The sequence below is a fragment of the Eptesicus fuscus genome, chromosome 7 (genome assembly GCF_027574615.1).
Source record: "Eptesicus fuscus isolate TK198812 chromosome 7, DD_ASM_mEF_20220401, whole genome shotgun sequence".
Classification (NCBI taxonomy): domain Eukaryota; kingdom Metazoa; phylum Chordata; class Mammalia; order Chiroptera; family Vespertilionidae; genus Eptesicus; species Eptesicus fuscus.
Genome location: NC_072479.1, coordinates 462,770 through 487,395, shown reverse-complemented (window position 1 = coordinate 487,395; position 24,626 = coordinate 462,770). Strand labels below are relative to the sequence as shown.

Sequence of the window (24,626 nt, the reverse complement as noted above, 5' to 3'; positions counted from 1 at the left end):
GATTATAGAGTTTCCTTCATATTATGTCTCTGAAACAAGGGCTGTTCAGGCCACTATCATCTGTGGATGGGGATACTGAGGCCCTCTGCTCAGGGGAGCAATGGACTAGCTGAATTAGATCACCTAGGAATAAAACTGCTTGTCGCCTTCCCAGCTCCTGTACCAATAGCTTCTCATCTCTCTCATAGCCCTTAAGTAATGTTCACTAGGTACCTAGGAAGAAAGCTCAAAATACAATAAGGAAAGCAGTCTTCCTCATATATTCTTAATCCTCTAGTTTCTGAGGTATTCCACCCTCAACTCTTTCCTGATTTTCCATTCCATTGAGCACCAAACTAACACTCAGTAGGATGTCCAGGTAATGGGAAAACAGCCCCACCCTCACCTGCATGTCCCCTCCATTCCATTGAGCTGCTCTTTAGTCACCAGACCTCCTCAGCAACTGCATTTCTACAAGGGCAGAGCTGCCTGGGGGACAAGTCTATGGAGCTACGACCTGACATATAGTGGAAATGTACTGTTTCTGTGGAGTTGATGAGGGGAACAGAACCCCATCTCAGGTTTCTATATGGGAACCCAGCATCCCCATACTGGACCAATCCTGAGGTGATGCGTTAGCTTTGGCCTGTGTGGCTGGGGGAGTGGAGGAGAATGGGAGATATGTGACAGAGGAGATTCCTAATATGCTACCAAAAAGTTGTATTTGGCAATGTTATGGTCAGCCTGGGCAGGGAGTGATATTCTTTCTTTTTAAATCTGACAGCAATAAAATTTTTAAGTCTCCCCCCCGCAACCCTCCAAATATGAACACAAACCAGTAAAAAAACAAAACAAAATTTCAGGCCCAGAGTTGACAAAGTAGAGACAAATGAGTGACACAAAAATGGAAATGACCTCTGGTGGGAAGACAGAGCTGAGTGCCATAAATACTGAGTAACACTAGAAGTCCTAGGGTGACTTGATAGGAGCTGGTAGGGCAAGGCTGGGGTGGCATCAGTGGCTACATGGCTCTAGGCCTTGGCCTGGCCCTCCAGGTGCTTCACTTGGGGTCCTGGGTCTTGGACTCCTCCTCATGGTCTTCATATATCTCACCCTTCTTCTGGGCCATGGGGTCCTGGTACTGCTGGTATTCGGACACCAGGTCATTCTTGTTCTCGGCCTCAGCACACTCCATTTCATCCATGCCCTCACCCGTGTACCAGTGCAGGAAGGCCTTGCGCCAAAACATGTCTGTGAACTGCTCTGAGATGCATTTGAAAAGCTCCTAGATGGCTATGCTATTGCTGATGAAGGTGGAGGACATCTTGAGCCCATGGGGCAGGATGTCACACATAGCCATCTTCACATTGTTAGGGATCCACTCGATGAAGTAGCAGCTGTTCTTGCTCTGGATAGCCAGCATCTGCTTGTCCACATCCTTCATGGACATGTGATGCGATCATGGAAAACGGTGGACATAGTCAGGTAGTAGCTGTGGCAGAGGTTGCAGGTAGCAGGCAGCCATCATGTTCTTGGCATTGAGCATCTGCTGGTTGAGCTCAGGCACTGTTTGGGCCCGGTCCTGCTGGCTGCACTAGATGGTGAGCTGGGCGAAGCTGGGCAGGAAGAAATGTAGGTAGGGCCTGACTGCCATGGCTTGTGGTTGACCATTGACCTATGAACTAGGAGGTCATGGTTCAATTCTTGGTCAGGGCACATGCCCGGGTTTCAAGCTGGAGTCCCAGTAGAGGGCATGCAGGAGGCAGCTGATCAATGATTCTCTCTCATCATTTATGTTTCTATCTCCCTCTCCCTTCATCTCTGAAATATATATTAAAAAAAGTAAGTGCAGGTGGGGGAAGGGCACCATGTTCACGGCGAGCTTGCACAGGTGTGCGTTCAGCTGGCCAGGAAAGTCAAGGGAGCTGGTGACTCTGCTCATGAGGTCCCTTTAGGTGGGCACGGTCAGCCTGAGGTGCTGAAGCGAATGTCATAGAGGGCCTCGCTGTTGACGTAGGAGGTCGTGCAGGTGTTCCTCACCAGCTGGCGGACAGCATGGCATTGTGGGCTTCACTACTGGGTCTGATACTTTAGGCGATGGCATCACGCTGAAGGTGTTCAGGATGTGGGCGGGTACTCCTTGTGTATCTTGCTGATGAGAAGTGTGCCAATCTAGACCCTGTGCCCTCATCCAGCGGGGTCATCTGGGAGCCCTGGAAGCATTCACAATTCTCACACCCATTCTGCACCATGTCCAAGACAGTTTACCAGCTCAGCACCCTTCATGGAGTAACCCTTGGCCCAGCTATTGCTGGGGCCCACTCTGACCAAAAATAAAGTTGTCAGGCCTGAAGAGATGCCTGAGAGCCCCAGATCAGACACCGTCCATGGTTCCAGGCTCTAAGTCCATCAGGATGGCCCGAGGTATATACTTGTGAGAGGAGGCCTTATTGTAGTAGACATTGATGCACTCCAGCTGCAGGTCCAGTCCCCCAAATAGTTGCCACTGGGGTCTATACTCTGCTCATTGCTGATGACCTCCCAGAACTTGGCCCTGGATCTTGTTGCCACACTGCCTGACCTGGATGTGCATAATCTCCCTCAAGCTCCGTGCTGTGGTGGCAGCTGTGGTAAGCAAGGCAGGGGTGTGTCTGATATCTGAATAAGAGCAACTAGCAAGAACATAGCACTTTTGTTATGAATTCTCATACAACCTTACTCTTGGCTGTGGAATGGCCCTCTATAGAGGGCTCTGAGATGAGCCTGGACCAGATTGGCCCTGAGTTCTCTTCCAAGTTTCCAATTCTAAAAGACACTGGTATAACCCTCTGTTACATCTTCTCTAACTTTTTTATTTTACTCTCTTCGCTAACAACTTATTTCTTTTCTTTTTGTCTTTGTTTCTTTCTTTTTTAACAACCTATTTCTTCACAACAGAGAAATAAAGTGAATCAGAAATGAAGTGATCTCTGCTTTGTGACTGTCACCAAGTCAGAACCAAACACCCAGTATACATAATGGCTGATGCTGATGCCCTAGATAACACAGAGAAACAAGAAGTCAGAAAGAGCATTGCGAAGCCCAGTGTCATATAAATAGTTTCCTCATCTATGAAATAAATCACAAGAATTAAGGTCATGGATATAAACTGTTTAGCAGTGCCAGGCACATAGCAAGAGCCAGTAAATGGTAGTATTATTATTACTAACTAGTAGTTTATCGTCCCAGCAACAAAAGGTCTAAATAAATGGCCACTCATATAACAGAATGAGAGAGCTCAGATAGTTGTTTCCTGAAAGAAAAATGTTTCAAAACTTTCTTTGTTCCATCATCACGCTTTACTATTCCATCTGTTCCATTCCATCTGTTCTGGAAGGTGTGGCATTGGGTGGGAGGGGCTCAAGAAATAAGATCTACGTTAATAAGTTCCTGCCAAACTTAGATATTAAAACAAGAAAGATAGAAGGACTTTCATCAATAACAGCAAAAATAACTAAGATACCGACAAGTTGCGAGCTGTCAGACCCATACTTCATCTCACTGAATCTTCACCATAGCCCCATGAGGGAGAATCTATGGGGAGGCTGCAGCTTAAAGAACCTGAAATGTCTCAGTAAGAAATCAGTGCCGCCATGTTTTGCTACCACCTGAGAACACAGAGTGAGAAATAAAAGCACATCAGGATGCATGCTCCAGCCCCTTGCTGCCCGAGAGCCAGAATCTGTAATCAATAGACAGACCTTGTCTGCTAGGAAGATAACTGCCCAGTTATCAATGGATATATAGTTTCAAATAAATTTAGGAAAGACACACCATACAGGATTACTTTTTCTTCTCATGATTTATCCCTATATCTGCTCCTTTGAAAAGGAGCCTTTTCATAAATGAAAGTAAGGGTGGTCTTGTTTCACAGTAATTCTTCCTACTGGCTGCTGAAAGGCAACTGAAACCCATCTCATCTGTCTTCCCTCCTATGACAAAGAACAGACAACTATCCACATGCCTACCTGAAGCAACCATCACCAGTATAACTCATCCCATCCCCCCTTTCTTCCTCAACCACACTCCCACTTCATTGGTCCCCTTCTGCAGCAATCCTTTCCCTACAAACCGAACTATCACCATCAACATAAATGACCCCCTTTCCATCCCCTCTGATTAGCTTACTCTACTCTCTGAAAGAACTGTCTGTGCTCATGGTCATGACTTTCTCTTCTCTCACTACCTTGGAACTTACAACAATTAGGCTTCATCCCACCACTCCACAGCAATGCCTCCTCAGCGATACCCTCAGGACAAAGGACATGCATGATTTGCAGTGTCAAATACAATGGTCAATTTGCAACCCTAGTTTCCTCAACCCATCTATACACAGCACAAGTCACAGCTCATCACACCTCTTCTTGGCCTCTAGAATACCACACTCTTGCCTTGCTAGCCACTTCCTGTGTCCTTTGCTGGTCCCTTACATATCTCCAACCTCTGCATGTTGAAATGGCCATGGGTCATTTGAGTCTCCATCCGCTCACTAAACATCAGTGACTTTCAAACTTTTAAAATCGTACATACAATTCTCTTTCTATATATGATTTTAAACAATGTTCACAAAATAAATTTACCTTTACTACTGAGATATTCTGATATTCTCTATTTCACTTTTTAAAATTGCTGGTCTCCACTGTATTGATTTCATGACCCACTAATGAGATATAACCCACTTAGAAAAAACTCTGCTTTATGAATTCTTCCAGTCTCATGTCTTTAAATACCATTTTATACTAGAGATAGTCAATAGCACCCAAATATTTGTTTTCTCTTTTCTGAACCAATTGCTTACTTGGAATTTGACAGGCATACACAAAAGCTTAACACATAAAACCAAGTTCTTGATTCCATTCCTACCTCCCACCTGCTTCTTTTTTAGTATTATGCATCTCGGCAAGGGCACCACCATCCACCTAGTTGCTCAGTCCAAATACCTTGGAATTATCCTAATTTCTGTCACATCTCATAATCAATTTTTCAGAAACTTCTGTCTGTTCTATCTTTAAAATACAGCCCAAGTCCAACCACTTTTCACCATCTCTTCCTTTACCATCCTCATCAAAGTCACCATCTTCACTCATCTCCATCATTAGATCACTGCAAGAGCCCCTCTCTCTCTCTCTCTCTCTGCTTCCACTGTCAAATCCCTCCACCCCAACCCTGAGTATTTTCCACACAGCAGCCTGAGCATTCACTTAACTGTTAGTCAAATCAGCTCATGCCTCTGCTCAAATGCTCCAATGGCTTCCCATCTCAGAGTTAAATACAACCATCTTACTATGGCCTATATGCCTCCGAGTGACCTGCCCCTCTCCCATTTCTTGTTCATGCCTTACCTCCTTCTCTTATGCTCCAGCCAGACTGGCCTCCTTCCTGCCATCAAGCAGCCCCAGCAGGCTGCCCATCTTGGGTCTCTGTCCTTCCTGGTCTCTCTGCCTGATGCTCTCCACCCAAATGGTCACGTCTTTTTTTTTTTTTTCTCACTGTATTCAGGTCTTTGCTCAAATACCATCTTGTTAGAGGAAAACTTTCCTGATCACTTATATGATAGAGCACAAGCCTTCCCTTCACCTTGCATTATTTTTCCTCTGTCATTTGTTACCCCTGACACAGTATATATGATTTGTTTGCTTATTGTCTATCTACTCCAATAGAACGTAAGCCCCATTTAGAAAAGAGCTTTCTGGGATGTGCCCCTAACTGCTGACACACATCGTACAGTAAAACTCCAAAGTCCTCTTATTACTAATGTGTTACCTCTAAAACACGTCTCCCTTTGTTTTCAAGATCTATAGGGATCTTTTTTTAAAAATAAAAAATCTTCACTAAATTTCATCTTGTTTGATTCAGCCAGAGCCATGGCTATGGCTCCCCATCCTATATAATAAAAGCCTAATATGCTAAGTGTCTGGTTGTCCACTCAACCAAAGTGTAATATGCTAATGATATGCTAAGGCCACTCAACCTCTTGCTATGATGTGCACTAACCACCAGGGGGCAGACAGCTGACCAGTCAACCAGTCACTATGACATGCACTGACCATCAGGAGGCAGATGCTCTGACTGGTAGGTGAGCTTGCTGCTGGGGTCCGGCGGATTGGGACTGAGCGAGATGAGCTGGACATACCCTGGAGCCCTCCCATGGTCCCTCCCCTGCTGGCCAACCTCCTGCGTCCCTCCCCCGCCCTGATTGTGCACCAGTGGGGTGCCTTGGCCTGGCCTGCGCCATCTCGCAATCTGGGACCCCTTGGGGGATGTCGGAGGGCCAGTTACAGCCCGATCGCACAGGCCAGGCCTAGGGACCCAACTGGTGCACAAATTCATGCACCGGGCCTCTAGTGTTAGCATAAAAGCAAACATTTCATAATGACCTAGAAGGCCCTATAACAGTGTTCTACAAAATTTTGGTGTCAAGGCTTCTTAATACTCTTAAAAATATTGAGGGACCAAAGATCTATCAATATTTACAATATTTGAAGTTAAAACTGAAAAAAGCAAACATTTATTAATTCATTTAAAAATAAAAATTCATTAATAGTAACATATTTTATGAAAAAATATTTTCCAAACAAAATTTTAATGAGAATAATAAATTTGTTTTACATTTTTACAACTCTCCTTAATGTCTGGCTTAAGAAGACAACTGGATTCTCATATCTGCCTTCTGCATTCCTTCTGTTACAAGATCACATATCATGTAGCCTCTAGAAAACTCCACTGTACACATGAGCATATGTGAGTGAAAAAGGAAAATAACATTACCTTAGTATTGTGAAAGTAGTTTTGACCTCATGGACCCCTAAAAAAGCCTCAGGGAGCCCTAGCCAGTTTGGCTCAGGGGATAGACTGTCAGTCCATGGACAGAAGGGTCAACTTGAGGGCAGGTACCTAGGTTGTAGGCTCAATCCCTGGCCCTGGTTGGGGCACGTGCGGGAAGCAATCAATTGATATGTCTCTTCCACATTCATGTTTCTCTCTCTGTGTTTCTCCCCTTCCCTTCCACTCTCTCTAAAATTCAATGGAAAAATATCCTCGAGTGAGGATTAACAACAACAACAACAAAAAAGATCTCAGGGAACCCCTACAAGATCTGTACCCCATACACACCCTAAGTCTGTCACCTCCTTCTGCTGCTCCCCTCACTCACCCTTCAGCCACACTGCTCTTTGCTGCTTCTTATACACACTGAACACACATTCTCACTTCACCCTTTGCACTTGCTGCTCCTTTTGTTTGAAAATACTCTTCTCCCAAATCCATTCATGCATTCAAAAAATATTGAGCATCTATCTAGGATCTATTGTATTGTTAGAATACAGTAACAGAGGGAAAAAGCCTCTCTCTGCCTCTAAGAGCACTCGCCTTCTAATGGAGATGCCTCCTCACCACCTTTGGTGTTTATTTGACTATCATCTCAGTGTGACCTTCCATGACCTTGCCATTAAAAACAGACTCCCCATCCTCCTGATCCTCTTTCCCTGATTTTCCCCAAAGCACTTTCCACAACTTGACATACTATCAATGCTATTCGTTTGTTTGTTTTCCTCTCTAGAATGCATTTAAGCGCTATGAGAGTAAGGATTTTTGCCATTTTGTTCATTGCTGTACTATTGCACCTAGAATGTGTTCCTGATTCAAAGCAGGTACACCATAACTACCTCTTGAATTAATGAATAGATAGATAAGTGAATTTCTGTAGCCTGCCCAGAAGATGGGAAATTCAGGCAAAATTCTGTTAGGATCTGAAGCATAAGTCAAATCAAATGCAAATGGATTGAATGTCTTCAGGCAAGTGCCACCAGGGTGGGAGAAGGAACATATACACAGAGATCCAGAAATCTTACAAGGGGAATCCAGATGGTTTCTGCCCTCTGATCTTCTGGAGACCTGTTCCTTCTCATGACTACTACCTGTTCTGGACTTGCCTTACATATGCTCCGCCCTGCAGGCTCCTGTACCCAGCTTTGAACAGGAACCAGACCTGGAAGCATCTTTGTTTTCAATAGCCAAATTGTTTCAGAGTATCTGTGCCCTATGAAACACACACACACACACACACACACACACACACACACACACACGCACAAACTGGTTTCTGAAAGAAGAGTGGTATCAGTGTCATGAAATGCTATACGACAGCCCCCAGCCCTCCCCAGAGATAATTGAAGGACCCATAATATTTCTAAATCCAAGTTGTGTGTTTTTAAAATCTGCATCAGAAAACCACAAAACTATCATAAGCCCAGGGTGTTTGAAGAGGCAACACTTCTTTATTCAAGGCAGGGTGAAAAAGGGGAGCCAAAAGGTTATTATGCATTTTACTCTTCACCAGCTTCTGATAAGGTTGCTGGGAGATTAGGTGGAAAGAGAGAGAGGCAAATAGAGATAGATCACTAGATACCTGAAATACCAGCTTCAAAAGTGAAATAGGGATGGAGATGAGACAAAAAGAACTTTTCTGAACTGCTGGAGAGAAAATAGTAGTGCAGATTGATGTGGCTACACCACACCATCACCTCCAACCACAGGTAGGGCCTCAAGGCTGCCCAGCAATTCTTTTACAGAACCCGAACTGGTTCCTATAAACCTGGTTCTGCATTCTCAGGTCTCTGGTTCCATTCTCACCTCTTCCACTGTCAATACCTTTGCCTCTCACATGGCCCAGAGGAGAGGCAAGGGTGCCCTCACACTTATGATTCCAACCCTCCCCTACCCCAGAGAAGCCTCCGACACCTGTCTGAGGCTATGCAGACTATCCCCTTTGTTTTTCTCTGAATCATGGTGCATTGACTATTATCCTATCTAATAAAGAGGGAATATGCTAATTGACCCTCACACCATTGCAAAGATGGTGGTGCCCACAGCCAATAAGGAGGGAATATGCTAATTATCTGCCCTGCCCTCAAAGGTGGCGGCGCCCACAGCCAATAAGGAGGGAATATGCTAATTGACTGCCCTGCCCTCAAAGATGGTGGTGCCCACAGCCAGTAAGGAGGGAATATGCTAATTGTCTGCACCTACGGCCAATAAGGAGGGAATATGCTAATTGACTGCCACACCCTCAAAGATGGTGGTGCCCACAGCCACAAGATGGCGGCGCCAAGTCCCCTCAGCGCCTGCCTCCGGAGTCCCCCAGTCCCCTCAGTCCCCTAGCCACCCAGGGTTGGTCCAAGGTGCAGGCAAGCCTTGGATGGCAGCTGCCCAGCCGCCCAGGGCCACCCGAGGCTCAGGTAACCAGGGCCGGCCAAGGCTTGTGCTGCCGGCAGTGGCAGCAGCAGAAGTGTGATGGGGTGTCGCCTTTCCCTGATCACCGGGTCGCCTCCTGGCTCTGAGGGCTCCCGGACTGTGAGAGGGGACAGGCCTGGCTGAGGGACACTCCCTCCAGTGCATGAATTTTCATGCACCAGGCCTCTCGTACTATTATAAAATCGTTTCTATTTCAACCATTTTTAAAGTGTATAGTTCAGTGGCATTTAAGTATATTCACCTGTTATGCATCACCACCACCATCTGTCTATCTGTCATACATTTTAAATTTTCTCCTCACTATAATTTACTTCTCCCTTAGTCTACCGGTATGCTTGGGTCTCTCTCATCTTTAATCTCTCTCTTTAAACTATGTTCTCCAAGCTACTACTGGTTACCCCTCTTGCTTTCCTGAAAGAGCAGTCTACTCTTGCTATCAATACTTTAAGATCTCCTAATGACCTCACTCTGTTCATCTTTTATTCCCTCTACAATCAGGCTTCTGTCTCCATCACTCTACTGAGGTCAACAATAACATTTTAATTGTGAAAGGTTGAGACACTTTAAAAAATATATTTTTTTAATTGATTTCTGAGAGGTAGGGAAAGGGAGAGATAGATAAAAACATCAACGACAAGAGAGAATCATTGATTGGCTGCCTCCTGCAAGCCCCTAAATGGGGACCGAACCGGCAACCCAAGCGTGTGCCCTGACCAGGAATCGAAGAGTTGACCTCCTGGTTCAGAGGTCAATGCTCAACCACTGAGCCACACCGGCTAGGCCAGACACTTTTTAATCCTTCGCTTAGTTGTTCCCACTCTGTGGCTCTAAAAAACTCTCCCTCCCTTGGCTCTGACTCCTGCTTCTCCTACTACTACTCTCACTGCTGCTCAGTTCTCTGAGAAGGCTCCAATTAGTTCATCTGCCTCTCTCCTTCATAAAAAGGATAACCCCTTAACTTTTATCATTTTTTACCTTGTTCCTGAGACCCAGATGCTACTAAACTACTTCATCTAGACATCTCACAGGCACTTCAAACCAAGTAGTCCAAAACAGAATACTTCTGTTCTCTTCCACCAATTCATATAGTCATACAGCCATCACCATCCAGTCACCAAAAGGGAATCTAGGGTCATCCAAGACCTTCTCTGTCTCCACCCCTCAATCCAATCAACCCAAAGCAAAGTCCTGTTGAGGACCTCTATCTTATGAAAGTCATCTCCCTGCCATTATCTTAGTGGGAGCGCCTGTGATTTCTAGCTTGGAATATTCAATAGCCTCTTAATCTTAATTCCTGTCCAATCCATCCTCCACCTGAGTGCCAGAGTGTTCTTTTTTAAGAGCCAATGTGATCCTATTACAGCCCTCCACTGCCTTTAAGGAATAATCTAAACCCTCAGCAAGGTTCAAAATACCCATCAAAATTTAGCATTGGCCTTATTTCCTATACTTCCAAACAAACCATTTTCTTTGCTCATACTTTGTTTCAAGAATGTACCACAGTCTTAGGAGCCTCCTCGACTTTGTTCATGCTGTTCCCTTTGTCTACTATGTCTTTCCTCCCTGTCCACTTGAGACTTCTACTACTTATTCCAGACTGCACCAAAATGACCACCCAACACCAGGCAAAGCTAATCACTCTCCTCTACACTTCCTTTCACCTTGCTACACACCTCCCTTTCAACACTTCCCACTTGCTCCACAATGACAGTATTGACTGTCTACACATCAAGTTATGTGGCACTGGTTAGCAGAAGGGTGATTCATGTTTATACCTGTAGTCAGTGCAGATGCCCATGGAAAAGCAGGCGCCAGGGAAAAAGGAAAAGACTAATAAAAGGCTTACTTGGGACACAAGGTCTAACATCACAGAAGTATAGAAACGGAGAAAAGGTATTTGTGTGATGTTTAGTTTGTAATTAACTTGTTACTGACTTAGGGGGTGAGAAAAGAACAAAGAAGCAGCCCAAACTGAGTTCCCTAAGGCATCTCTGTACAGGTGCTGATGATGAAAAGAACTACTGTTCTTGATTCACTCTCCAGGACGATATTTACCTTTTTGAGATATCAGAAGATCCCTAAATTACTAGTATTGTTATTTCAAAGTACGCAAGCGTCAGATAGTCCAAAAGAAAAAAGATTCACCAGATACTCCACAGGGTGCCTACGTGGAAATGGGGGAGGAAGGAGATAAAGCCAAGGACAAGTATGCACTCTTTGGAGAAGACTGGCTGCAAAACAGGACTGGCAAGAAGCCGTTTCAAGAGGCTGACAGCTAACACAGGAAAAGGATCTTAATTTCCAGCAAGGTAGAGGTTCCCACTCCACCTCCATCCCATGCACCAAGCGAACTGATAGCTCTGCCTTGACTCCAGGCCACAGGAGGGAGTAGGGCTAGTTGGCTCCAAGGTCCTGATTATTTTCAACAATTTTCATGGAGAAAACCTCATTTGTCTCCACAGCAGGAAGAAACCAAGAAGGCCAATCTTAAACCAGCTCTACAGAATATGCAGAGGTGGGCAAAAGGAGTTGTGAATACGTGAAACACAAAGTTAATTCTTGTATTATTTATTCATTAACTATTGTTTCATTCCTGCAGCTACCCCTTCACACTGAAAAGAGTCCATCTGGTTAGAAATGAAACATCCAAAGAAAGGGAATAACAACAAGCTTTTCTTTCTTATGCTTAAAGAATATTGCAAATTCTCCAAGCTGTACCCTGACAGGCTCTTGAAAGTATATAACCCACAACGTCTACTTACACCACTCCCTTGCCCTAGAGATGACCTCCCACCCTATCCAAGAGGGTGCTGAAGTACAGCCAAAATTTAGGTTCTTTTCTTCCAAAACCAATATCCAACAATTAACTGCCATGAGACCTTTGGGCTCCAAAATTCTAATTACTGTGGGCTCAAAGCCAGTCATCTACCAAAGTTTTTCTACAGAAGACTAATTAATCTTTGCTCAATTCAGCACCAATGAGATTAGATGGAATAACCCCAAAAGGGCACATGCACGCTCATTACAATGCCAACACCTGATGTCCAAAAGACTCAGGGCCACCTTCAGGCATTCTTCTCTAGTCCAGCCACAGCGTTTCATGTTACAAGTTATTCCTTGCCCACCACCTGATTTTCTAAACCCTTGCCTAATTTATTATAGGCACAGGGGACTTTTGTTAATTGACCTGCTGGCTGTGGTACACAGCACGCAATACTTTGGCTTGCTCTGTGCACTGAAATCTAAAATCTGAGTGAGCCCAGTGTTCCGTAGGGGATAGTACACAGTGTACATACTTCTTGACCCTCTCAGCAGCTATGGCTTAGGCAAGTCTGACTCCAGCAAAGCCATCCTTACCAGGAAGGCAACCAAAAGATGCCATCTGCCCTCTAATGAACTGAAGGACTTCTATGCCTGCAGTCATGACTCAGGACCGTTCAATGCCAAGCATGACCAAACTGACCTGGGTGCATCCCACCCTCTCAGGTTCCCTTTGGGTACAGCCTGAATATACTCAACTTTTAGAAATATCACTCACTTCAGGACAGGGAAAAGTGAAAGTAAACAGATATTTGATCCAGATACTAAACATTATAAAGACTGTTGAAGGGCCTTAGTTTGTGTTTCAGGAGACATCTGATCAGAAGCCCCAGAGCATCTGAAACTACAGTGTGAAGGCAATAGGAATTCAATAAATATCCTGCTAAAATGACATTAAGGGCAGCCTCTGCCCGGCCAGTGTGGCTCAGTGGTTGAGTGTCAACCTATGAACCAGGAGGTCATGGTTTGATTCCTGGTCAGGGCACATGCCTGAGTTGCAAGCTCAATCCCCAGTAGGGGGTGTGCAGGAGGCAGCCAATCAATGATTCTCTCTCATCACTGATTTATCTCACTCCCCATTTCCCTTCCTCTCTGAAATAAATAAAAATATATTGGGGAAAGAAATGGGCAGCCTCTGAATGGGGCAATTTAACTCACTTGTTCATATTAAAGCTTCAATCTCTATTAGTAATAATACCATTTTTTTAAACCACCTGGTGTGTGACAAGCACTTACATAACAACAGTGATGGTGGATAAGATCTTTGCTCTCATAAGTTTATGGCTTCTGAAGAGAAAAGTAGCAATAATTAGTGAACCAAACTTGTTTCATATTACTGCAGTCCCTCTGGATAGAGCGGCACTTGGGGTAAAGGCAGGGAAAAATATTTTTACATCATTTTCAATCATCTAGATAATTTTGGGGGGCGGGAATAGCAGAAGAGAATTAAGAGGTTAGCAAATATATAGATGACTGGAATCATTAATTAACTTCTTCTCTTACTGAATCTTCAAATGGAACTGTTGAGAAATGGCCATACTGTGAGATTTAGCTTTCCAGAAATTCCATCCTTAATTTGTAACCTGAGCATTAACAACAATAAAATGGCCAAACAGCCAGGGGGGAAAGAGAGTCCATGGGATCTGAATAAACCAGAAACTGGATAACTGGCACCTGGACCCTGGAGAATCTGAGCTTTTCACCTTATAGCCTCAAAATATACTAGTAAATGGGCTTGACTTATTCATGGTAGCTATGCCAACCAGATTAGGTACTAGACATCCTGGAAAGAGCAAGTGGAGAGCAGCTGGCTGAGAGCCACAAACTGTGCCAAATTCTTGACATCAGAGCTCTGCAGTACTTGACCATGGACTGTGAGGACTTCAAGCAGGGTTCTAGCTGCCCACAAAGACTAGTACCCAGGCAGGAGAGGTGATTACAGAGTCGAGGGCTGGAGGGGATGCATAGTTTACATACAAGATGATCCATCTGTTTTAAGTGTACAAGTCAATAATTTTTAGTAAATTTACCAAGCTATGCAACCATCATCACAATCTATTTTAAGAACATTTCCATCACTCTAGAGGGGATTTTTAGTAACTCCCAAATCTGAAGATGAGTATGGTTTAGTCAGGTTTAAGGGGCTGATGGGTGTGAAGAAAGAAGTTCGTATCCATTTGCTGTTGGTGCCAAGTTGGCAACAGGAAGAACTCAGAGCATAGGCCACAGAAAGAAGTCACAGCCATCTTCCCTCTGCATGAGAAGCACATGGCTGGGTTTGGCTTGGGGACCTGGAAATTTTTTTACGGTAACTACTGCTGAAAATAGAGCTACCCAAACTAAAACGAAGAAATTCTTTATCTGCTTATAACTCCTGGCATCCTCCCTGCAACAATGTCTCAGTAGTACTCTTGCACAAATCTCTCTTTACCATGACAGACTTAAGTACTAGAGCCAAAGAATCAAATATATTTCAGTTAAATCTTGAAACACATTGTTCCTTTCTCATGACAGCTGTATGATTTCAAAAGCACAATGGAAAGCAATGGGGTATTGTTATGGAGCAGATGCGAGTGAACGACCACTGGAGCCCAGACCAAATTAAAATTTAGGGAGCCTTTATTAGCCGGGTGGCCGGGTGACCCGGCGACTGCTCTGCCATTCTCCACGCAGGGAGACCAGAGAGCAGCAGCGACCCTTTGTGTAGGACCGCTTTTAAGCACATTAACCACATCCGGTTTTTGCAGAACAAGTAACCCAAGACAAAACAGTTTTTTCCCAAGCAACGTCAGGATCATGCCAATGACGACCATGTTATTCACAGGGTCATCCTGTTCTTCAGAAGGCTGACAGTGTTCTATGAGAGAAGGCCTACGTGCTGGGAAGGGGCCATGAGACCGTATCTCAAGGCCTGGCCTGGTGTCAGCACTGACAACTCTGTCTGGGGCATAGTCCACGGCCTCTCTGGAAGCAGCACTGACAACTCTATCTGGGGCATAGTCCACGGCCTCAGTAGTGCTCAAAAATTCCCACTCTCCAACATTCCCCACTGGTTTTATGTACATGAGTCAAATCGTTGACTCTTTTGGGTCATTGTTGGCGAGGGAGTTATATTGACCCATGAGGACTATAAGCTTGATATCTTAAGCTGGGTGTGATGAAGCCACGTCGGGATCCCATCGACCTTGACTGCTGTGGGGGTGGTCCTTTCCAGGTAGGAGTCAGTCCTTGTGTGGCAAATTTCTTTACCCAAACAGAGTCACCAGGGTGGAAGGATGGACCGGATCAGAGATGCTTCTGGACTGCTTTCTGGGTAGACTGTGAAGCCTGTAAGAACTTGAGTAAAGATTGGTTATGGATTTCAGCTTTTCTAGATTGGGTTTCCATGTAAGCTGGTGAGGTGGGTAGGTCAGGGTTTGGAAGAGTCACTAGAATCTGTAGAGGCCCCACTGGTTTTAGGGCAGCCTCCCGGGCTGCTTCATCTGCAGCCTCGCTCCCTCTTGCTTCTGGGGAGTCCCCTTGTCTCACATAGGTAGAGATGGAAAGACTTAACTACATCTGGTAGTGCTAGTTGGCCCATCGTCCTTGCTCTGCTCATATCTGTCTAACTGCCTAATATAATACCTCAAGGATCCTGGCTCTGAATTCTTTTAGGGAAAATGGACGTCGTTAGGCTCTTCTAGCTACTTCCTGCTGAGGCGGGTCAGAAGTTTCTCTCAGCGAGAAACCAAGATGGCGGCATAAGGTAAACACCTAACTGTTGCCTACCACAACAATTTTGAAACTACAACTGGAAAACAGAGTGCACACCGCCCAGAACCACCGGAAAGCTGGCAGAGTGGAAAACCTACAACTAGAGGAAAAACAGAGAGGGGGACGCTGAGCCTCAGGAGCTGTGGAGGTGCGGAGATCCGTGAGCGCGGAAAGGGCGGGCGGCTGAATACGCGCCAGGCTGGCTCGAAGCACGCGGAGAGGGAGGGCAGCAGACGCTGCGTGGCTAGCTTTCTCGTTTGGAAGAAAAACAAAACCTCCCGACTGCACTGAAATCCAGCTGCGGTCGGGGAGAAACTGGGCTGTTTGGCAGCGGATGAGGCTTGAGAGCAGCCTTCTCTCAGAGGCACGCAGCCATTAATTCGGGCACGGAGGAACCAGCCCTCTTAGGGTGGCGCGGACAGAAACCAAGTTTGTCTGTGCCATTCTGAGACTCCGCCCCATCCAAGCTGAGCACAGCCCTCCCAGTGACTGGATTTCTCGTTCAGGAGAAAAACAAAACCTCCAGTCTGCCCTGAAATCCAGCCCCGGCTGGGGAGAAACTGGTCTGTTTGGCAGCGGGAGAGGCTCGAAAGCTGCCTTCTCTCAGAGGCGCGCAGCCATTAATTTGGGCACGGAGAAACCGCCCCTCTTAGGGCGGAGCAGACGGGAAACCAAAGCTTGTCTGCGCCACCCTGAGACTCCGCCCCATCCAAGCTGAGCACAGAAGCTCTCCCAGTGGAGACACTGCTGATCCTCACAGCCAATTGGCTTGGAGATCAATTCCCGCCAGTGACACCAACAATCCCAACCACTCTGAACTCCAGTTTCTGGGGACACACGGGGGACCCAGATGCCTACGGGACTCTCTCAGCTGGTCGGAGAGTGAGAGTGACTTTTCTGTCGGTGTGGACAACACCAGATTTCAACCACTCTCATAAGGGACACATTCAAGAGGCAGACTCAGTGAGCACCAAAGCCCTACTGTGTCTCCAGCACAGCAATTCTTCCGTTATAGACACAGCAGGCCCTCACAGCCAATTGGACTGGAGGTCAATTCCTCCCAGTGTACCAACAGCAATCAGGGCTTTTAACTACACCAAGACTTTCCACTCAGCCCACAAAGGGGAGTACCAAGAGCGACCACCTAGGGTGATTGGGGAAGCTGAGCTACCGGCCCCTATAGGTCACCAACCACACAAAGCCACTCCATCAACACAGGGAGGCAGCCAAAATGTGGAGACACCGAAGTATGTCACAAGTAGGAGAAATAGATGAAAGCAAACTAATGGACGACACAGCGTTAAGAACCATATTTATAAGGTTACTCAAGAATCTTCTAAAAACCACTGAGAAACTTGAAGAGACCTTCAAGGACCTTAATGAGAATACCAAAAAAATGGAAAAGGACCAGTCAGAAATTATGCATACACTGTCTGAAATAAAGAATATACAGAGTAGACCACCGTACCCGAAGAGTCAAACCAAAGAGCTGGAATATGAGGAAGAAAAAAACACCCAACCAGAGAGGCGGAAAGAAAGAAGAATCCAAAAGTGTGAGGATAGCATAAGGAGCCTCCGGGATGGCTTTAAGCGTACCAATATCCGAATTTTTGGGGTGCCAGAAGAGAGAGAGCAAGATACTGAAAACCTATTTGAAGAAATAATGATAGAAAACTTCCCCCACCTGGTGAAAGAAATGGACTTACAAGTTCAGGAAGCGCACAGAACTCCAAACAAGAGGAATCCAAAGAGGACCACACCAAGACACATCATAATTAAAATGCCAAGGGCAAAAGACAAAGAGAGAATCTTACAAGCAGCAAGAGAAAAACAGTTAATTACCTACAAGGGAGCACCCATACGACTGTCAGCTGATTTCTCAACAGAAACTATGCAGGCCAGACGGGAATGGCAAGAAATATTCAAAGTGATGAAGAGCAAGAACCTACAACCAAGACTACTCTACCCAGCAAAGTTATCATTCAGAATTGAAGGGCAGATAAAGAGCTTCACAGACAAGAAAAAGCTAAAGGAGTTCATCACCACCAAACCAGTATTATATGAAATGCTGAAAGGTATTCTTTAAAAAGAAGAAAAAAGTAAAGATAAAAATTATGAACAACAAATATCTATCAACAAGTGATTCTAAAAATCAAGTGAATTCAAAATCTGAGGAACAGAATAAACTGGTGAACATAATAGAATCAGAGGCATAGAATGGGAGTGGATTGATAATTCTCAGGGGGAAAGGGGTGTCTGTGTGGGGGGTATGGGAAGAGACTGGACAAAAATCATACACCTATGGATAAGGACAACGGGGGGAAGGGACCCGGGTGATGGGGAGATACGGGGGGGAAAAAAGGAGAAACAATTGTAATAATCTGAACAATAAAGATTTATTTAAAAAAAAAAAAAAAGAAGTTTCTCTCAGAGCCAAGAGATCCTTGCTGTCTGTCAGAGGGACAATGAGGCCTGGGCACAGAAGGAGGTGGGCTTGTGACCTGGCGGAGACAAACTGTAACAAATGGTCTGATGGAAGGGAAAGAAAACCCTTCAGTTTTAATAACTTCTATTGAAATAGAATTTTTCTCCTCAAAATTACCCCCATGTTTATCAAAAGAGCCAAATCAAGATTAATTTACCTAGTGTATTTAATTTGGCCTGATTGTTTTCATAAACATAACAAGAATGGTAAATGACCACCTTTGCCGGAATTTCATGATTGTATCTTAATGTGCCCCATAGGGCCAGGAAGCCAAGCCATTTAGCTGCCGTCAGGCCTGCCTGTGGTATCTGCTGAGTTAGGTGAAGTCCTCACCTGTAGTGGCTCTACCTGGGCCCATGCCCTAGGTTTCAAGGCCCATCTCAGCAGCCCTCCTACTCGTCGCGGCTCAGAGTGTGTGGGGGTCCCGCAGGGATGCAGAGGCGCCCTTATTGCTCCCCTTCTACTCTGACCAACCGCCAGTGATGGTAGGGTTTGGGCCTGATGCTCCAGCACCAGCTATTTTCAGGGCTACCAACCAGGATACCAGGCTTTCTCCATGGCACTCTTATTGGCTTTAAGTCTTCAGAGTTCAGGCAGGGCTCTTTAAAACATGATAATCCAGTCAAAGTTTCTGGTTAATGAAACTACTATTGGAAACCGGTCTTATTGAATTTATGCAAAGAAATTTATTGCCAAATTTCGGAGGAATTGTATAAGGAGAAAAATATACTGACCTGCTTTAAGATAGAATTTTCCTTGCCAGTCCTTTTTACGGACTTTTCAAATTATAAAAAACAGTAACTGTTAGATTTCTTTTATTAGTCCCTCACAAAGTACTTTGGCATAAGCTATTTACCCTGTTTAGGAAGGCAGAATGCAAATTATTTACTCTTTCTGGCTTGTATTATTTGATTTCTTTACAACATATCTCTTCTCTTTCTTACACCTACATAACCTTCTATTGAGACACTTCTAAATTAGCCTTTAAACCTTCTTTCTATGTCCTTTAAAAATGCATAACCATGCCTCAGACCTTCTACTCAGTATTCCTTATTCTTTGAAACCTCAATCCTTTAATGATTCCTAAAAACTAAACAGCCAGAATTTCTTAGACCTTCTGTGATAAAACTAAGAGCTGGTAAAAATATTTCCTTTTGAGAGACAGATATTTTTATAACTTAAACTTTAAAGATATTATATCTTAAAGTTCCTTTGCTGAATATTCTACCACCGCCCAAGAAGTACCCAGTAACCCCACCCTGCCAGGCTCAGTCTTCATGTGTATTGGAAGGGTTAAAGAGAAGAAAACGGGCAGAGGAAGATCCACTGTGTTTTGCCAGCAGAGTTCAGATAAGCAAGAAACCAAGGACGCCAGCAGAGCTGGTTGTACCCAGCAAAATCAACAAAAACCTATCTCTCCCTGCTCTCCCCACCGATGCCCCCCCTTTTCTGCATTAACCATTTACTCTGTCCTTAGCAGGGGAAACAAGGCAAGCGGTCTGAGATTCTGTATAACCAGGCTTTTTATACTTAAGGAACAGTTGTTCTCCCTCCCAGATTTTCCTTCTTTACTCCAAGGCCGCAGAGGATCTCAACCTTCACCACTTCTGATATCTCCAACCATGCCCCTGTCCCCCAGCCTAGGGCTTCCCTATCTCAGCAGGCTGAGAGAATTCTACCGCCTCTACCCTTTCTACACCTGCTCCGGGGAAATTTTAACCCAACAAGCATTTGTTTAAACTTCTCTGGAGTGACTACCTTCACAAATTAACCCTAGAATTCCAAAATTTCAATTTAATACAGCAAATTCACAAATCAGAGCAAACTGAAACCCTTACTTATACAAACATAGACAGAAATTTTTATTACTAAGTGGGCTGATTCCCTCTCTGACGGAGAACAAAAGACTCTGAGAAAAAGGTGTCTCAGCAGCTGCTAAAGACTTTTGCATTCCGTCACAGCAGGTCCGTCCTATCTTTAAACAAATTAAACAACAGAAAGAGATAACAAATCTCTCACACTTACATTTATACACCAGACAGTCTGAGTTTTTGACCTAGGGAAGGTGATCAAGCTCCCCCTTCCACTCACTGGGATATGGGAAAGTTGGCCATTTCTGCTCACAGAATTTCTGTAAATCAAAAGCATTAACGGAAGCTCTGTAATCATCCGCTCGCCACTTGAATTCCTGAAAATTTTTCAAAAAACATTGCATGGGAGTACAGACAGAAGCAGACTGACCTATTCTAATGATAAAGACAATTAGACCACAATAACACAGAATAACAAAGACAATGACAACCAACAGGATCGCCGGGCACCGTCGTACACCGGGATCTGGTCTCGGAAGTTGCGCTGCGTCCAGCCTTCAGAGACCCTGGATGGGCACCCACAGAACAGAACTAGAAATAAGTTTCTTACTGGTAAGAACCAGATCCAGGTGGCTCCAATCAGAGTCAATCAGGAAATTTAGCAGACGGGGTTTCCGAACTCTACCAGTCCCGGGGCTGAGGCACGTCTCTCAGAGATCTCCCCCTGGGTTGGAGAGTCCAGGGACCCCGGTGGGCTCTGGTCACAGGACCAGGCAAAGGCTGGTTATCTCGCTGGGGCCTCCAAATGTTGTGGAGCGGATGCGAGTGAACGACCACTGGAGCCCAGACCACATTAAAATTTAGGGAGCCTTTATTAGCCGGGTGGCCGGGAGACCCGGCGACTGCTCTGCCATTCTCCACGCAGAGAGACCAGAGAGCAGCAGCGACCCTTTGTGTAGGACCGCTTTTAAGCACATTAACCACATCCGGTTTTTGCAGAACAAGTAACCCAAGACAAAACAGTTTTTCCCAAGCAACGTCAGGATCATGCCAATGACGATCATGTTATTCACAGGGTCATCCTGTTCTTCAGAAGGCTGACAGTGTTCTATGAGAGAAGGCCTACGGGCTGGGAAGGGGCCATGAGACCCTATCTCAAGGCCTGGCCTGGTGTCAGCACTGACATCTCTATCTGGGGCACAGTCCACGGCCTCAGTAGTGCTCGAAAATTCCCACTATCTAACAGTATGAATCTCAAACCTACTAATCTTCTAAATTTCTGCTCAAACAATAAAAGCAATGAAATTTATGAAAAAAATGCTTTGACCTTTAATAAATGCATAGGCATCTTAATTGATGTTACCCATGAGACTGTAGGGTTGCAGATGCCTTTTATCCTGAGACTGATGTTGGCCAAAAGCTATCAAAAAATTTAATCCTCCCTCAAGGATATTTTTTTCCATTGATTTCTGGAGAGAGTGGAAGGGATGGAGGAGGGGGAGAGAAAGAGAGAAACATCAATGTGAGAGACACTTCGATTGGCTGCCTCCCACATGTGCCCCCACCAGGGCGAGGGAACCTGCAACTCAGGTACATGCCCTTGACCGGGAATCGAACCCTTGACCCTTTGGTCCATGGGCTGACACTTTAACCACTGCGCAAAACTAGCCAGGCCAAAGTTGTTAATTTTCATTTAACCCATTGTACTCCTTAAGCGTCTGTAGACACAAGCAGTGAACCTCCCCTACACGCCACGTGCACATATAAAAAAAGTTTTCCCTAAGTGGCAGCCCTGACAAACTTTAAAATCATTTTTCATGAGAATTTTCAGCTGAAAATATTCAAGAACACACAAATAATAATATATTTGTTTTTATAATATGCAGTGCAAATTTATTTTTTTAATTAAATTCAAAATATCGTGGCATGTGGGGATGGTTTCAATTTTGGACGCGTGGCAGTTAACTGGTTAAATGTAGAATGTAAGCAAAAGAAGCAAGGAAAGGATAGTGGAATCAGAAAATTAGCACAGATTAGAAGATTAAAGGTCTAGAAATTCCCAATACACAGCTTAAATGTTTGGAAATGAATCCATTTTACCTCCCTTACCTCAGCACTCCAAGATGTCTGTGCCCAACTGGGACAGTCTGGCTTGGAGAGGGAACACCCCCAGAGGGAAAGTCTGACTTCACTAGGAGCAACCAAAAAGTCAATCTGGCAAAGGACAAAGGATTATACAACTGAAGTCTCCTCTGCTTTTTCTCTGGACATTCTGACTTCCGCCACACTGATAAATAATGAGGGCTCCAAGGTTTCTTCTGTCCTTGGCCCACTTTTTAAAAATTTCATTCTGCACTATTCAGTAACTGTCTCCTGGACATCTCTGTCCGAATATGTGAGGGCACCTCCAAGTCAGGTTACTTAAAACAGAACTCCTTATTTTCTCTACCAAACTTATCACTCCCCCTGGATTGCAACCCTGGATTGCAACCCTAGTGTGTGTCTATATATATATTTTATATGTGTGTGTGTGTGTGTGTGTGTGTGTGTGTGTCCCGGTGCATGAATTTGTGCATGGGTAGGGTCCGGCCAGCCTGGCCAGGGGGAGGGGACATGGGCGGTTGGCCGACCTGCCTGCTGGTCGAACTCCTGGTCGAGACAATTTGCATATTAGCTTTTTATTATATAGGATATACACTGAGTGGCCAGATTATTATGCATTCAGAGATCATAATAATCTGGCCTCTCAGTGTATATAAACATAAAATTTACTAATTAAGCCATTTTTAAGTATACAATTCAGTAGCATTAAGTACATTCACAATGTTGTATAACAATCACCACTATCTCCAGAACATCTTCATCACCCCCAACAGAAACTCTGTCCCCATTAAACAATAAGTCCCTGAACTCCCCTCCCCTCTATCCTCTGATAACCACTACTCTACTTACTATTCCTATGAATTTGCCTATTCTAGGTACCTCATATAAGTGGAATCATATAATATTTATCCTTTTGTATCTAGCTTGTTTCACTTAGCACAATGTTTTCAATGTTTATCGGTAATGTAACATGTACCAGAACTTCATTCCTTTTTATTGAACTAGAGGCCCAATGCACAAAAATTCGGGAGTAGGGCGCCTTTCCTCTGGCCGCTGGCAGGCACCTAGGACCCGGGCTGCTTCCCTCCAGCCACTGGCAGGCACCCAAGACCCGGGTGGCTTCCCTCCGGCTGCCGGTAGGCACTGGGACCCAGGCTTCGCTTCGTCTGGTCCCATTCGTCTGGAATGACGTCTGGAAGGATGTCTGGTTTAATTAGCATATTACCCTTTTATTATTGTAGATAACATTCCATTGTATGTACATATCCACCCATTGATAGACATTTGGGTTATTTTCATCTTTTGGTTATGAGGAATAATGCTGCTATTTTATAGATTTTGCCTCAAGTTTGAAATTCCAATTCATGTATCATGTTTCTTTCAGTGTTCTTTCTAAACAAATCTAATCATGCCATTCCCGTTTACACACTTAAAAAATATACACAACACAGGTTTTTATTGATTTGAGAGATGAAGGGAAAGAGGGAGAAACATTAATCGGCTGCCTCTTCTATGGCCCATACTGGGGAATCAGGCCGCAACTCAGGTATGTGCCCTAACCAGGAATTGAACTGGCGACCTCTTGGTGCATGGGCTGAAGCTCAACCACGGAGCCACAACAGCCAGGCTATTTACACACTTTGAAAGACCATTTTGCTGACAAACTAAAATCCTTGGCTGCCAGCCTATGCTGGCACACCCATATCACTCTCTCTCTCTCACCACCCACCCCATGTTTTGGCCATTCACACCTGTTTGCTGCTCCAGGACATGCCATGCTCTTTCCTGCACATCTTGCCTTCATAGCTCACAACGTGCTTCCCCACCTGTAAGAAACATGCCTCTGATTCATCTTCATAGAAAAGAAACAGCATGTGGCCAGGCAGTTACTGAATTTCCCCAGAGCAAACAGGATGTGGGGGTGGGGAGAGAGGATGAGAGCTATGCACATGGCCAACAGCACATTTTCCAGGAAGATTCCCCTAAACAAAGGGAAGTTGAGGCAACTAGAAAGATCTCAGCCCATTTTTTTTAATGGCCCAGTGGGAGACAGAAAGACCTAAGAGACATAGGAGGAAACAGGTGACCTCATAGGACTCAGCAATGAGGAACTGGAGGAAGGTCTAAATAAATAGGCTATGCTCCCTGCCCCATGTGTGTGCCGTACAATGGACACCTGCTCTCAAGAGTGTTATTAAAAGTCTCATTTTCGCCATGCTTCTGTTTCCCAGCCCATCATTTGAATTCAGATGGGTGAGCCATTTCTCACACCACCTATGCACATACATTCAACCTCTTCAATCTTTTCCATCAGGGCTTCAGTTTCATATTTTCTCTGAGCCCTCCTCAGATCAATTTCGTTCTTCCCTTCCTCGTAGGTACAG

At 44.8% G+C, this 24,626-nt stretch overlaps 1 protein-coding gene, 1 long non-coding RNA gene and 1 pseudogene across 4 annotated transcripts in view; 1 reads left to right on the top strand and 2 right to left on the bottom strand.

Annotated features, from left to right (window-relative positions):
- Positions 1 to 24,626, bottom strand: part of MICAL3 (microtubule associated monooxygenase, calponin and LIM domain containing 3) — a 278,633-nt gene that overhangs the window by 176,602 nt on the left and 77,405 nt on the right. The gene's annotated exons all lie outside the window — the stretch shown is intronic.
- The window catches only part of LOC129149741 (uncharacterized), a 41,614-nt gene that overhangs the window by 2,196 nt on the left and 14,792 nt on the right, over positions 1 to 24,626 (top strand). The window lies entirely within an intron of this gene.
- LOC103303805 (tubulin beta-3 chain-like) lies at positions 1,040 to 2,578 on the bottom strand (annotated as a pseudogene).